This window comes from Hyla sarda, chromosome 1 (assembly GCF_029499605.1).
Source record: "Hyla sarda isolate aHylSar1 chromosome 1, aHylSar1.hap1, whole genome shotgun sequence".
Taxonomy (NCBI): domain Eukaryota; kingdom Metazoa; phylum Chordata; class Amphibia; order Anura; family Hylidae; genus Hyla; species Hyla sarda.
The window spans coordinates 295,605,406-295,619,796 of NC_079189.1; positions in this window are offsets into that span (position 1 = coordinate 295,605,406).

Below are 14,391 nucleotides of genomic sequence, written 5' to 3' on the forward strand. Positions count from 1 at the left end.
TCTGATGTGGTTTCAGGCTGACCTCTTGAAAATTCACAAAGCGATTGGTTTCTGGTTCTTATCAACTCGAACCCACACTGGGGTCTCCCATCCATGCTACTACCAGGACCTTGCTGTTTAGCTGTCTGCCCCACTTGCTGCAAGATCTCCATAGACCACAATGGGCCCATTGGTTTCAATAGTCAGAAAAAAAATCACAATGTTATAGATCTAGCCCATTCATTCCTATACACCAACAGAACCTGTACAACAGACCCTGGAGGCTGACGTCACACTCAGCCTCCAATGGCTTCCAGTCCCGCCAAAATTCAAATGTATAATGTGTTATTTTATTCATGTATGTGAGCATATAAAAAAGATGCTTTACTTATACAATGTAACCTGGACCTGAGAAAGTAGCAAGTCCCTCCAAAACGCGTAGTCCAACCCTGTATGTCACTTTTTTTATGATTAATTATGATAAGTACTACTACTTTACACCCGACTCCTGTGTCATCACGCCAGTGTAGCGCTACAGTGCCACAATCGGATCTTCACTGGAAGGACAGGGAAACCCCTGCCGGTATTCCCACCTCCCACATCTGTACTCCTGTTTATCTGGTAGGTGACATTATTCAGCTTTATAAACAAGTCCATTCATTTTAACCTCCTACTAGTAGTATGGAAAATGTTCTTCTCTAATGATAAATAATCTGCTTTTAACATGGTGTTCAAACTATATAACATTTAGACCTTTTATGAAAGACATCTGAGAATCTTTGTAAGCTCTCCAGTCTCTCCTGAAGAGAAGCCAATCTTTGGATACAATCAAGTACTAAGAATGCAATTTTTACATTTGTCTGTAGAGGCGCTGCAGGGAAAAAGGTTTTAGTTTCATTTGGTTGTCTAGGCTCCATCTTTTTGTTCTTACAGTAGTTGATGTTCCGGTCTCTCACATTGGCCTTCTTTGACAATTATCTGATTCCCATAAATCTTCTCCCCCCCCCCCCCCCCCCCTCCATAACAGATGTGTCTGGCTGACTAGTAAATTGTTTGATTTTGAAAGGATTTTAAATTAGTTAAACTACTTTGTGTGTAGATGAGGCATGGCACTCCAAGTAAAAACTAGATGTTTTTAACCCCTTAAGGACTGGGGTTTTTTCCGTTTTTGCATTTTTTGCTCCTTGCCTTTAAAAAATCATAACTTTTTCAATTTTGCACCTAAAAATCCATATGATGGCTTATTTTTTGCACCACCAATTCTACTTTGTAATGACGTCAGTCATATTTCCCAAAAATCTACGGTGAAACGGGAAAAAAAATCATTGTGCGACAAAATTGAAAAAAAATACGCTGTTTTGTAACTTTTGGGGGCTTCCGTTTCTACGTAGTACATTTTTCGGTAAAAATGACACCTTATCTTTATTCTGTAGGTCCATACGATTAAAATGATACCCTACTTATATAGGTTTAATTTTGTCGGACTTCTGGAAAAATCATAACTACATGCAGGAAAATTAATACGTTTAAAATTGTCATCTTCTGACCCCTATAACTTTTTTATTTTTCCGTGTATGGGGCGGTATGAGGGCTCATTTTTTGCGCCGTGATCTGAAGTTTTTAACGGTACCATATTTGCATTGATAGGACTTATCGATCGCTTTTTATTAATTTTTAAATGATGTAAAAAGTGACCAAAAATGCACTATTTTGGACTTTGGAATTTTTTTGCGCACACGCCATTGACTGAGCGGTTTAATTAATGATATATTTTTATAATTCGGACATTTCCGCACGCGGTCATACCATATATGTTTATTTTTATTTTTATTTACACTGTGTTTTTTTTTTATTGGAAAAGGGGGGTGATTCAAACTTTTAATAGGGGAGGAGTTAAATGATCTTTATTCACTTTTTTTTTTCACTTTTTTTTTGCAGTGTTATAGGTCCCATAGGGACCTATAACACTGCACACACTGATCTCCTATGCTGATCACTGGTTTCTCATAAGAAACCAGTGATCAACGATTCTGCCGCATGACTGCTCATGCCTGGATCTCAGGCACTGAGCAGTCATTCGGCGATCGGACAGCGAGGACGCAGGAAGGGGCCCTCCCGCTGTCCTGTCAGCTGTTTGGGATGCCGCGATTAGCCGCGGCTATCCCGAACAGCCCGACTGAGCTAGCACTTTCACTTTCACTTTTAGCCGCGCGGCTCAGCTCTGAGTGGGCGGCTAAAGGGTTAATAGCGCGCGGCGCCGCAATCGGCGCTGCACGCTATTAGAGGCGGGTCCCGGCTTCACTATGACGCCGGGCCCGCCGTGATATGACGCGGGGTTACTGTGTAACCCCGCGTTATATCAGAAGAGCAGGACCAAGGATGTACCGGTACGTCCTTGGTCCTTAAGGGGTTAAATTAGCCCACAATGCCACTTAAGTAACTAAATTCTTCCTTGTCTTGAATAATTTTTTCCCAGGTGTGGTTGTGTAACAATGCTAAAGTCTCCAAACAAAGCAATAGCAGTGAAGCAATGGGAGCAAAGATGGATTAAAACCTGCCTATGTGGAGGACTGTGGAGAAAAATGCCCCATACCTACTCATGACATCTCACCTTCCCCAAGTTTAAGAAAAAAAAAGACTGTTTGAATCTTGGCACTTGTGTTTGACTTAACAAAGTCCATGTATCAAGTCTGTGGTTTAAAGTTTTTTAATAATTCTTTATCCATCTACCAGTTTCAGTCCATTGCTAAGTCTCCAAGGCTTTCTCGAGAGATCACCTAACTGTAAATATGAGCTACTTTATTAGGAATAAAAACTTCTTTTTTATATTTGGTGTCACTTTTAAGTAAAAGCAGATAACTTAGAAATAGTCATGGGTAATATTTTCCTGTCCTTTTAATGGATATAAGTTAATTTACTATTCCTCCTTAAAGGGGTTATGCATAATTAGTAAATCAGATATGATTCTTTAAAAGAGCACCACACTGGGATCACGGCATCTCAAGAGTTAAAGGGGTACTCCGCTGGAAACAATTTTTTTAATATCAACTGGCTCCGGAAAGTTAAACAGATTTGTAATTTACTTCTTTTTAAAAATCCTAATCCTTCCAGTACTTATCAGATGCTGTATGCTCCACAGGAAGTTATTTTCCTTTTGAATTTCTTTTCAGTCTGACCACAGTGCTTTCTGCTGACACCTCTGTAAGAGCAAAGCCCCATAGCAAACCTATGCAGCTCTAGACAGTTCCTGACATGGACAGAGGGGTCAGCAGAGAGCACTGTGGTCAGACTGAAATGAAATTCAAAAAGAAAAGAACTTCCTGTGGTGTATACAGCATCTGATGGATACTGGAAGGGTTAAGATTTTTTAAATAGAAGTAATTTGCATATCTGTTTAACATTCTGGCACCAGTTGATTTAAAAAAAAAAAAAAAGGTTTTCCAACGGAATACCCCTTTTAATGTTGGACATCAGCGGGATTGCTGATGTCCTCCATTATCAGCAGAGCCCCAACTGTTGATAGAAGCTGGGACCCGTCATGCATGCAGCTCCTGCACTTGCTTCATGTACAGGACATAAATGTTTGTCTTGGTGTGTTAAGTATCAGGGCACCAGGACGTACATTTAAGTCCATTGTCATTAAAGGGGTTATCAAGCATAAGGTGATTTTAGTACGTACCTGGCAGGCAGTAATGGACATGCTTAGGAAGGATCTGTGCTTGTCTTGGGGCTAAATGGCTATGTTGTGAGATTACCATAACACTGTGTCTAGCTTTTTGTGAACTGGTATTTCCTGTTTGTTTTCATTTTTTTTTTTTTTTACTACAAATCCCATAATTCCATTTTCCTCCCTCCCACACATCAGCCACCCCACCCATTGAAACATAAATGAGCTACATCCATTCAAAAGACCTGTGGTTTTCAATCAGGATGCCTACAGCTGTTGCATTAGTTGCATATTGATCTCTCTCCCACCAAGTGATCCCTCCACCCATTGAAGCAGACAGGCTCCCTGTCATCCGCTGACTAGTGAGTCAGGTCTCGGCCGCATTGCAAGCTGGGAAAAACCTGAGACAACAGTAATTTTGTATGCTGGTAAAAATAAATATTGGGGTGAAAATCACAGAAGAATTGTGAGAAAACTGTCACACACAGGTACAGACACTATATTATGAACTACACTAACTTTACAGCCCCTGTAGCATTCCAATCCTGGAATACCCCTTTAAGGGGTTAAACCATTTGATATTTCATAGCGATATATCAAAAGATTTGTTTGTTTAGGGTGTGAGTATTCAGACCCCGACAGATTGGGAGAACAAGCCAGGGGAAGTGACCCCTCCCCACTCATTCTAGTGATCTGTCAAGGTCTGAGCAGTCAGACCCTAAGTGATTAAAAAGAAAAAAGAAATGTTGATATGTGAGGGACATGGTTGACAGGTATACTTTTTAATTAAATCTTTAACCATTTTACATATTTGATGGAACATAACAGGCTTTAAAAAGGTCTTGGTGTTGCTTTTTTAGGTACCTAAAAAATTGAGTAACTAGTTTGTGTAACCAGGGCCAGTGTGTATTTCCAGAACTTTCCCATTACAAAATATAACGTAAACTGAGTTGCATATATGTATAGCTGATGAATTCTGTTAGAAAGAGGAAGATGTTAAGAAACATTTGCTTTTCTAACTGTATTAAGTTCTGCAAGAGGATTTCACTGTGCAAACATCATGCAGAGAGCTTCTTGTGGATTGATATAAACCTTCTAAAGGTTGTCCCCAAATAGGTTTATACTGATACTTATGTGAAATAAAACCTATTTCAAATGTAGAAGTATTTCTGAAAATGTATTGTTCGAGACATATAGCGTCCTAATCGACCATGTGCTTACTATGTTTTGACTTATTCTCCTTGCTTACCGCCCACTTAGATTGGTCACCAATGCTCAGTTGCAGTCTCCTGAAGGTAATGCCATTTAGCAACTTTTGCGAGCTTCTGTTGCTATACAGTGCATTTTTCAGTACAAATGACACATTTGCACAATTTTTGCCACTCTGGTGTGAGGATAAATTCTCCCCATTGGATTTGTATTGAGCCCATGTGTTTCTATATTATTTCTAGTACTCTTGTATTCCATCTTCTGGCCCTTATACATTCTCAGTGTAACAGCACTGGTTCTAGACTGCCATATAATCTATATATATATATATATAAATATATACATATATATATATACATATATATATATATATATATATATATATATATATAAATATATATATACACATATTAGCTGAGTACCCGGCGTTGCCCGGTTTTTCCTTCCAAATCCTTGTTGGGGAGGAAAATAAACAAAGGAGAAAGCTTTTGACTTCATATCCCATCCTCATATATTGTTGTCCGACCTCCTATCCCATCCTCCTATCCCGTTCTCCTATCCCGTCCTCCTTTCCCGACCTCCTATCTCGACCTCCTTTCCCGACCTCCTTTCCCGTCCTCCTTTCCCGTCCTCCTATCCCGTCCTCCTATCCCGTCCTCCTATGTTGACCTCCTATCCCGACCCATAATATGTGTACCAGTTATTGAAATAGCTCCAGCCGTACGGAAGTTACGTGGGAACATACATTTCCCATTGATTTGCATGGGACTTTAAACAAAAACCCTGACCCTCACAAATGGGGGTAGTTAAGGGTTAAATTAACTATCCTATATTTTAAGTGGACATATAAGTAACATGTGACAAAGTATTTGTCACGATGCCGGCTGGCAGGTAGTGGATCCTCTGTGCCAGAGAGGGATTGGCGAGGACCGCGCTAGTGGACCGGTTCTAAGTCACTACTGGTTTTCACCAGAGCCCGCCGCAAAGCGGGATGGTCTTGCTGCGGCGGTAGTGACCAGGTCGTATCCACTAGCAACGGCTCACCTCTCTGACTGCTGATGATAGGCGAGGTACAAGGGAGTAGACAGAAGCAAGGTCGGACGTAGCAGAAGGTCGGGGGCAGGCGGCAAGGTTCGTAGTCAGGGTGGATAGCAGAAGTTCTGGTACACAGGCTTTAGACACACAAAACGCTTTCACTAGGCACAAGGGCAACAAGATCCGGCAAGGGAGTGCATGGGAGGAGGTCAGATATAGTCAGGGACCAGGTGGAAGCCAATTAAGCTAATTGGGCCAGGCACCAATCATTGGTGCACTGGCCCTTTAAGTCTCAGGGAGCTGGCGCGCGCGCGCCCTAGAGAGCGGAGCCGTGCGCGCCAGCACATGACAGCAGGGGACGGGAACGGGTAAGTGACCTGGGATGCGATTCGCGAGCGGGCGCGTCCCGCTGTGCGAATCGCATCCCCAACGGCCATGACAGTGCAGCGCTCCCGGTCAGTGGGACCGACCGGGGAGCTGCAGGGAGAAGGACGCCGTGAGCGCTCCGGGGAGGAGCGGGGACCCAGAGCGCTAGGCGTAACAGTACCCCCCCCCCCCTTAGGTCTCCCCTTTTTTTTGTCCGGTGACTGCCTCCCCTGGGATGAGGACACCGGGAAGGAATGGATGGTTTCCTCAATGGCAGGCAGTACAGCAGGAGTGGGAATGGGGAGGGAGGGCAGAGGGCGAGGCCTGGCACGGGGCAGTGTGACACCAGGACGAGGGCCATGAGGAGGCACCGAGGCTTGCCTGAGTGGACTGGGAGGGGGGGAGAGGCATTTTCTGTGGCAGGCAGAGTCCCTAACGACCTTAGGGGGACCGGATACAGGAGGAACCACAGGGTCACGGCAGGGAGTACTGGGAACCGGTTTAAGGCAGTCCTTGGAACAAGAGGGACCCCAACTCTTGATCTCCCCAGTGGACCAGTCCAGGGTTGGGGAATGGTGTAGAAGCCAGGGTAGTCCAAGGAGAATTTCAGAAGTGCAATTGGGAAGGACCAAAAATTCAATTTTCTCGTGATGAGGTCCGATGCACATTAGGAGGGGCTCCGTGCGGTAACGCACGGTGCAATCCAACCTGGCTCCGTTGACCGCGGAAATGTGGAGTGGCTTGACAAGACGGGTCACCGGAATGCGGAATTTATTCACCAAGGACTCCCGAATAAAATTCCCAGGGGCACCAGAGTCCAGGCAGGCCACGGCTGAGAGGGAAGAGCTGGCTGAAGTAGAAATCCGTACAGGCACCGTGAGACGTGGAGAAGCCGACTTAGCATCAAGAGACGCCACACCCACGAGAGCTGGGTGCGAGCGTGCGTTTCCCAGACGTGGAGGACGGATAGGGCAATCGACCAAAAAATGTTCGGTACTGGCACAGTACAGACAAAGATTCTCTTCCTTACGGCGATTCCTCTCTTCCAGGGTCAGGCGAGACCGATCCACTTGCATGGCTTCCTCGGCGGGAGGCCTAGGCGCAGATTGCAGTGGAGACTGTGGGAGAGGTGTCCAGAGATCTAAGTCTTTTTCCTGGCGGAGCTCTTGATGTCTCTCAGAAAAACGCATGTCAATGCGAGTGGCTAAATGAATGAGTTCATGCAGGTTAGCAGGAGTTTCTCGTGCGGCCAGAACATCTTTAATGTTGCTGGATAGGCCTTTTTTAAAGGTCGCGCAGAGGGCCTCATTATTCCAGGATAGTTCAGAAGCAAGGGTACGGAATTGTATGGCGTACTCGCCAACGGAAGAATTACCCTGGACCAGGTTCAGCAGGGCAGTCTCAGCAGAAGAGGCTCGGGCAGGTTCCTCAAAGACACTTCGAATTTCCGAGAAGAAGGAGTGTACAGAGGCAGTGACGGGGTCATTGCGGTCCCAGAGCGGTGTGGCCCATGACAGGGCTTTTCCAGACAGAAGGCTGACTACGAAAGCCACCTTAGACCTTTCAGTAGGAAACTGGTCCGACATCATCTCCATGTGCAGGGAACATTGCGAAAGAAAGCCACGGCAAAACTTAGAGTCCCCATTAAATTTGTCCGGCAAGGACAGGCGGAGGCTAGGAGTGGCCACTCGCTGCGGAAGGGGTGCAGGAGCTGGCGGAGGAGATGATTGCTGCTGAAGTTGCGACTGAAGTTGGTGCACAATGGTGGACATTTCCGACAGCTGGTGGGTTAGATGGGCGATCTGTCGGGATTGCTGGGCGACCACCGTGGTGATATCAGAGATATAAGGCAGAGGGACCTCAGCGGGATCCATGGCCGGATCTACTGTCACGATGCCGGCTGGCAGGTAGTGGATCCTCTGTGCCAGAGAGGGATTGGCGAGGACCGCGCTAGTGGACCGGTTCTAAGTCACTACTGGTTTTCACCAGAGCCCGCCGCAAAGCGGGATGGTCTTGCTGCGGCGGTAGTGACCAGGTCGTATCCACTAGCAACGGCTCACCTCTCTGACTGCTGATGATAGGCGAGGTACAAGGAGTCTAGGAGTAGACAGAAGCAAGGTCGGACGTAGCAGAAGGTCGGGGGCAGGCGGCAAGGTTCGTAGTCAGGGTGGATAGCAGAAGTTCTGGTACACAGGCTTTAGACACACAAAACGCTTTCACTAGGCACAAGGGCAACAAGATCCGGCAAGGGAGTGCATGGGAGGAGGTCAGATATAGTCAGGGACCAGGTGGAAGCCAATTAAGCTAATTGGGCCAGGCACCAATCATTGGTGCACTGGCCCTTTAAGTCTCAGGGAGCTGGCGCGCGCGCGCCCTAGAGAGCGGAGCCGCGCGCGCCAGCACATGACAGCAGGGGACGGGAACGGGTAAGTGACCTGGGATGCGATTCGCGAGCGGGCGCGTCCCGCTGTGCGAATCGCATCCCCAACGGCCATGACAGTGCAGCGCTCCCGGTCAGCGGGACCGACCGGGGAGCTGCAGGGAGAAGGACGCCGTGAGCGCTCCGGGGAGGAGCGGGGACCCAGAGCGCTAGGCGTAACAGTATTATAGAAATATCTCCAGCCGTTTGGAAGTTATGCAGTAACATATTTCCCATAGACTTGTATGGGACTTTAAAGGGTACCTCTCATCAAATAAACTTTTGATATATTTTAGATTAATGAATGTTGAATATCTTTCCAATAGCATGTTAATGAAAAATATGCTTCTTTCTATTGTATTTTTCCCGATCAGTCCTGTCAGCAAGCATTTCTGACACATGCTGGAGTCCTAAACACTCAGAGCTGCCAGCCTGCTTTGTTCACAGCCAAACAGGCTGTGAACAAAGCAGGCTGGCAGCTCTGAGTGTTCTCCTTTGTGAACAAAGCAGACTGGCAGCTCATAGTGTTTAGGACTCCAGCATGAGTCTGAAATGCTTGCTGCCAGGACTGGTAGGGAGACCCCTAGTGGTCATTTCTTCAAAGTGGAAAATTAAATAGAAAGAAGCATATTTTTTAATAACATGCAATTGTAAAGTTATTCTGCAGACATCTATAATATATCAAAAGTTTTTTTGATGAGAGGTACCCTTTAAACATAAACCCCGCCCCTGGCAAATGGGGGTGAGTAAGGGTTAAATCACCTATCCTATGTTTGTTGTAGACATAAGTAACATGTGACCAAGTATTATCGAAATATCTCAAGCTGTTTGGAAGTTATGCAGTAACATATATTTCCCATTGACTTGTATGGGACTTTAAACATAAACCTGGCAAATGGGGGTGAGTAATGGTTAACTCACCTCTCCTATGTTTGTTGCTGACATATAAGTAACACGTGTGCCAAGTTTCATGTTAATATCTTTAGGCGTTTGGACGTGATGCTGGAACATACACACATACACACATACATACACACATACACACGTTGAGTTTTATATATATAGATAAAACTCAATGGGGGAGATTTATCAATACCTGTGCAGAGGAAAATTTGCCTAGTTGCCCATAGCAACCAATCAGATCACTTCTTTCATTTTGCAAAGGCCTTGTTAAAAATGAAAGAAGAAATCTCATTGGATGCTATGGGCAACTGGGCAATTTTACCTCTGCACAGGTTTTGATAAATCTCCCCTGACATTTATCATTGTCTTTAGACAGTTTTTTTGTCTCTACAAAAGGCGCAAGCAGGATTTATTTGCGCCTTTTTTGTGCCTTTTGGTTTACACATTTCTGCTGATTTTGAGTTGCAATCCACTGATTTTGGCAATACACATGATATGGAAGGCGCAAAGCCACTGAAAAGTCTCCAAAACTACACCAGCCCAGACTTAGCTTAGCTTTTTGGTGTATGTGAAGAGAGAAATTTCCGAAAGTGACCTGCACAAAATTGATCAAATGCTCTCTGACCATTTAAGAAATTTGGTATTCTTACACATTACCAGCACACAAAAAGGTGTAGAAAAATGCTTCACTTACACCTATACTGATAAATGCCGGCCTATATCTAATGCAGGTTGCGAGGTCTGTAGAAGCACACGAGGTGTGTGAAACGACGTTGTCACCTGTATTCACTGCATGAAGTTCTGAAGTCTCTATGTCTCCCTATTTTAAGAAGTGTCTGTATGACATTACAAGAATAAAGATTCCTGTTGGCGCTTGTTCCGTTCTTTAAGTGCCTCTATATCTAATGCATATGTACTCTCCAACTAGCCATTGTCTGAGGGCTTCAGAACTAATTCCACTAGGTCAGTTTCCACCTCCAATGCAGGAAGTTCAGCATTGTCTATAGATCAGATCTGTAGTATGGGCTCTTATTCCTCTAGGGCTTATACTAATGCACCCTTTTATCTTGCTGGGTAGCATTAGGGTTTCACCTGTGAGGCCTGCTATGAATGAACCAACCAGGGTGGGGCTTGTAGCTTGTCTACTCCCTCCCATTGTATGTGTGCTTAGATTCACACTGGAGGTGACTGAGGAGCAATCTGCAAGTCGGGCCTATGGGTGCCATAATTTGGTTCCTGGTTTTATTTATCTGGCCAGGTAGGTTAGTTGATAGGACCCGCACCATTTGGGAAACCTTGGTGTGGTGTGCGGGCTCAAGTGTGTCCTTCATATAAGGATATACTGGCTAATGTCTCAATTTTACATCAGTTTTAAGGGTTAGCTAATGTCGTTGTTTACATTAACCACAGTTGTGAAACCACATTGTGATCCATAGGTGCAGGTCCTCCACTCCAACGTAGGTGCACAACTGCACTTGGGGTTGAGCACCTTGTATCACCTTAGATCACATCAATGTAGGTGTCTTTTGTTCCTCTCCAAACTATTTTATATCTCATTACAGATTTGCAGAAAGATCTTCAGAGGGGATCACCTTTGGGTCTGGTTTTGAAGTCAGCAGGAAGTGTCCCTGCCTAAGGGGTTTCTTGCTACATTCCCATATGTTGTGCTGCTGAACAGAAAGGGAGATGATGGATGTGTTGGTTTTAATATGACATTCTGCTTATAGCAAACTGCTGTGGTGTCATTAAGGCTATGTGCAGTGTGCATGGAGTGGGTGGGATTATGCTATGCGCGGTGGGCCACCTCTGCAATTGCTTGCGCGGTGTTAAACTTTTTGGACATCAGCAGGGCTGGGGGGAGGGGTGTGTGCTCTCATGTGCCCAGTACCAGTAACAGCTAAGGTTGTGTCCAGCATTCTGGTAGGTCCAGGAAAATGGCACAACCCCCCCCCCCCCCCCCCCAATAAAAAATAAAAAATAGTGCATGCCAATAATACATCTAGCATATTTTTACAACTCAAGTGAGACACGCCCCTTCTCTAGACACGCCAATGAGGTCCGAATTTGGGTGCATTTTGCTTAGAAAATCTTGCCCACAATAATAAATTAACAGAGACACACATGGCGACATTTATCAATGTTTCTTTGGTTTGCAAGTTCTGAAGGCATTTTATTTTCTTTAGTTTTGCTTATGTGCTACACATTGATTATAATATCACAGGGGGTTGATAAATTTGGAGCAGGTAAGCAAAACAAAAAGTCATAGCTGAGAATTTTAAAAAATTTTCAATTCAATCACGTACAGGAGTTTTGTTCTCCAGGTCAGACCTGTAGCAGACTTGCAACTTTTTGTAAGGGGTTATTTTTGCCGGTATACTACTTTCGCACATCATAAATTTGTGACCACTGCAAAGTGAAAACTGAAATTTGCTTCGGTAAGGCGGTTTGTAACTTTTTGCTTACTAAAAAAGGTTGCACAAAAAAGTGCAACGTTGTGTGCCCAGGGTAAGCAAAAAAAGCTATAAATACCTTAATAAATGTCCCCAACAGATTTTAAATGATCATTTACTGAATTCCAGTTAGTCCTGTGAGAACTTTTTATACCTGGTTATGCTACTTTTACCAGCAACAACTACTATCAAACACTTTTGACAACTGTGTTATGCATTGCTCTGAAGGAATTTTGTCTTGTTCTTGTTTTTGTTCAGCCATTTTGTAGATCTCTTGAGCATGATCTGCCCAATTCAAGGGGTATTTCACAGTTTTCTAAAAGAAAAATTATTATACTGCTGGGGTGAGAGGAAAAATAGAAAAAAAAGGCTATACTTACCCAGCCCGGGCCCCCAAAGTTCCTGCTCAGCGCTGTTTGTTCCATTGATCTTCTCTCTTCTTCAAGCTTCCAAGACAAGCCCTCAAGACAGGACCTGCCTGCTTAGTTAATGACTGGCTGAGATTGGACACCCCTGCCAGGTAAGAATACCTTCTTTTACCATCTTATAAAAGGCTGGAATACCGCTTTAAGAATGACAGAATTTCACTGTTGACTAAGCTACAGTGTAATTGCCAGGGCAAGTTGGTGTTTGGATATGGGTGGATTCCCATTGCGGCAGCCACATGTTGACCAAACCATACCCACTTCTGATGAACTGCACAATTTTGCCTGTAATTGTGGCAAATGCAATACATGAGCGATTGAAATACTGTAGAAATTCGAAAAATGTTTGCACAAAACAACTCATTTGAAAATATATGTGAAAAATATAAACCAAAATGTGGCACATGTCGTTTGCATATTTCCATTCAACAGTGATTTAGAAAAACATTAAAAGCATGTAGGGCATAAACTGGCCTCCGGATGGCACACTTTAAGAATACATGCAGATTTCCTATTGCTGTTTTGTTGAGTGAAGGTTGTATAGCATATTTTTGTAAAAAGTGAATTTTGTAAACCCAAAATAATGTCATACAACAGTAGTCTGTGTTAGAAAATAGCAATAGTATCACAAATAACAATCTGTTTTTACAAGCTAAGGCCACTATCACATGGAAGTATTATGATTAGTATTTTTTGCTGAAATTGTGGAGCGGGAATACTTTTTATACTACATGCCGATTTAGTATCCTACCAGCAGCACAAGTGTCGTGATCTGCCCCTGTGGAGTTGGTAGGGCAGATTGATGGAATTTTTTTATAATAAAATAATTCAATCGATTTTACAAATAAAGGGGGGACCTCCCCAACACAATGTGTGGTGTTTTTTCTATCCTCCTGAGGACAGTAGGAAAGGTGGTATTTGCCCTTCTCCCTTTTTGGGAGTCCTTATTTTTGGATGTTATTCATCATGTTGTCAGTGTTTAGCCTCTTCCCTTGTGTATCAACTTGGATATCTATTTTGGAGTTCACAGAGGCTCCTTTATCCTAGCCTCTGAGTTTATCTGTGGAGGCTAAGGGCATGGCTCTGTCTTATGTGGGTCATGTACCCCTATGGATTAAACCTTGGGTGGCCGATTACACCTTCAAGCACAACCTAGCCTTCTACTCTGATCCTCAACGAGGATCTGGAAACCAGCAAAGGGGTTCTAGGTGACCCTGTCCTTCTAAGGATAAGAAGTCCTTTGTAGGTCTTCTTAGTGCAATGTCCCTGTCACGATTCGGCTGGCAGGAGGTGGATCCTCTGTGCCAGAGAGGGATTGGCGTGGACCGTGCTAGTGGACCGGTTCTAAGCTGCTACTGGTTTTCACCAGAGCCCGCCGCAAAGCGGGATGGTCTTGCAGCGGCGGTAGCAACCAGGTCGTATCCACTAGCAACGGCTCAACCTCTCTGACTGCTGAAGATAGGCGCGGTACAAGGGAGAAGACAAGAGCAAGGTCGGACATAGCAGAAGGTCGGGGCAGGCAACGGCAGGAGGTCTGGAACACAGGCTAGGAACACACTGGGAAACGCTTTCACTGGCACGATGGCAACAAGATCCGGCAAGGAAGGGAAGGGGAAGTGAGGTTAAATAGGGAAGTGCACAGGTGAATGAACTGATTAAGCCAACTGCGCCAATCAGCGGCGCAGTGGCCCTTTAAATAGTAGAGACCCGGCGCGCGCGCGCCCTAAGGAGCGGGGCCACGCGCGCCGGGACAGGACCGACGGAGAGCGAGTCAGGTACGGGAGCCGGGGTGCGCATCGCGAGCGGGCGCCACCCGCATCACGAATCGCATCCCGGCTGGGAGAGGTATCGCAGCGCACCCGGTCAGCAGGTCTGACCGGGGCGCTGCGATTGCGAGGATGTTGCGAGCGCTCCGGGGAGGAGCGGGGACCCGGAGCG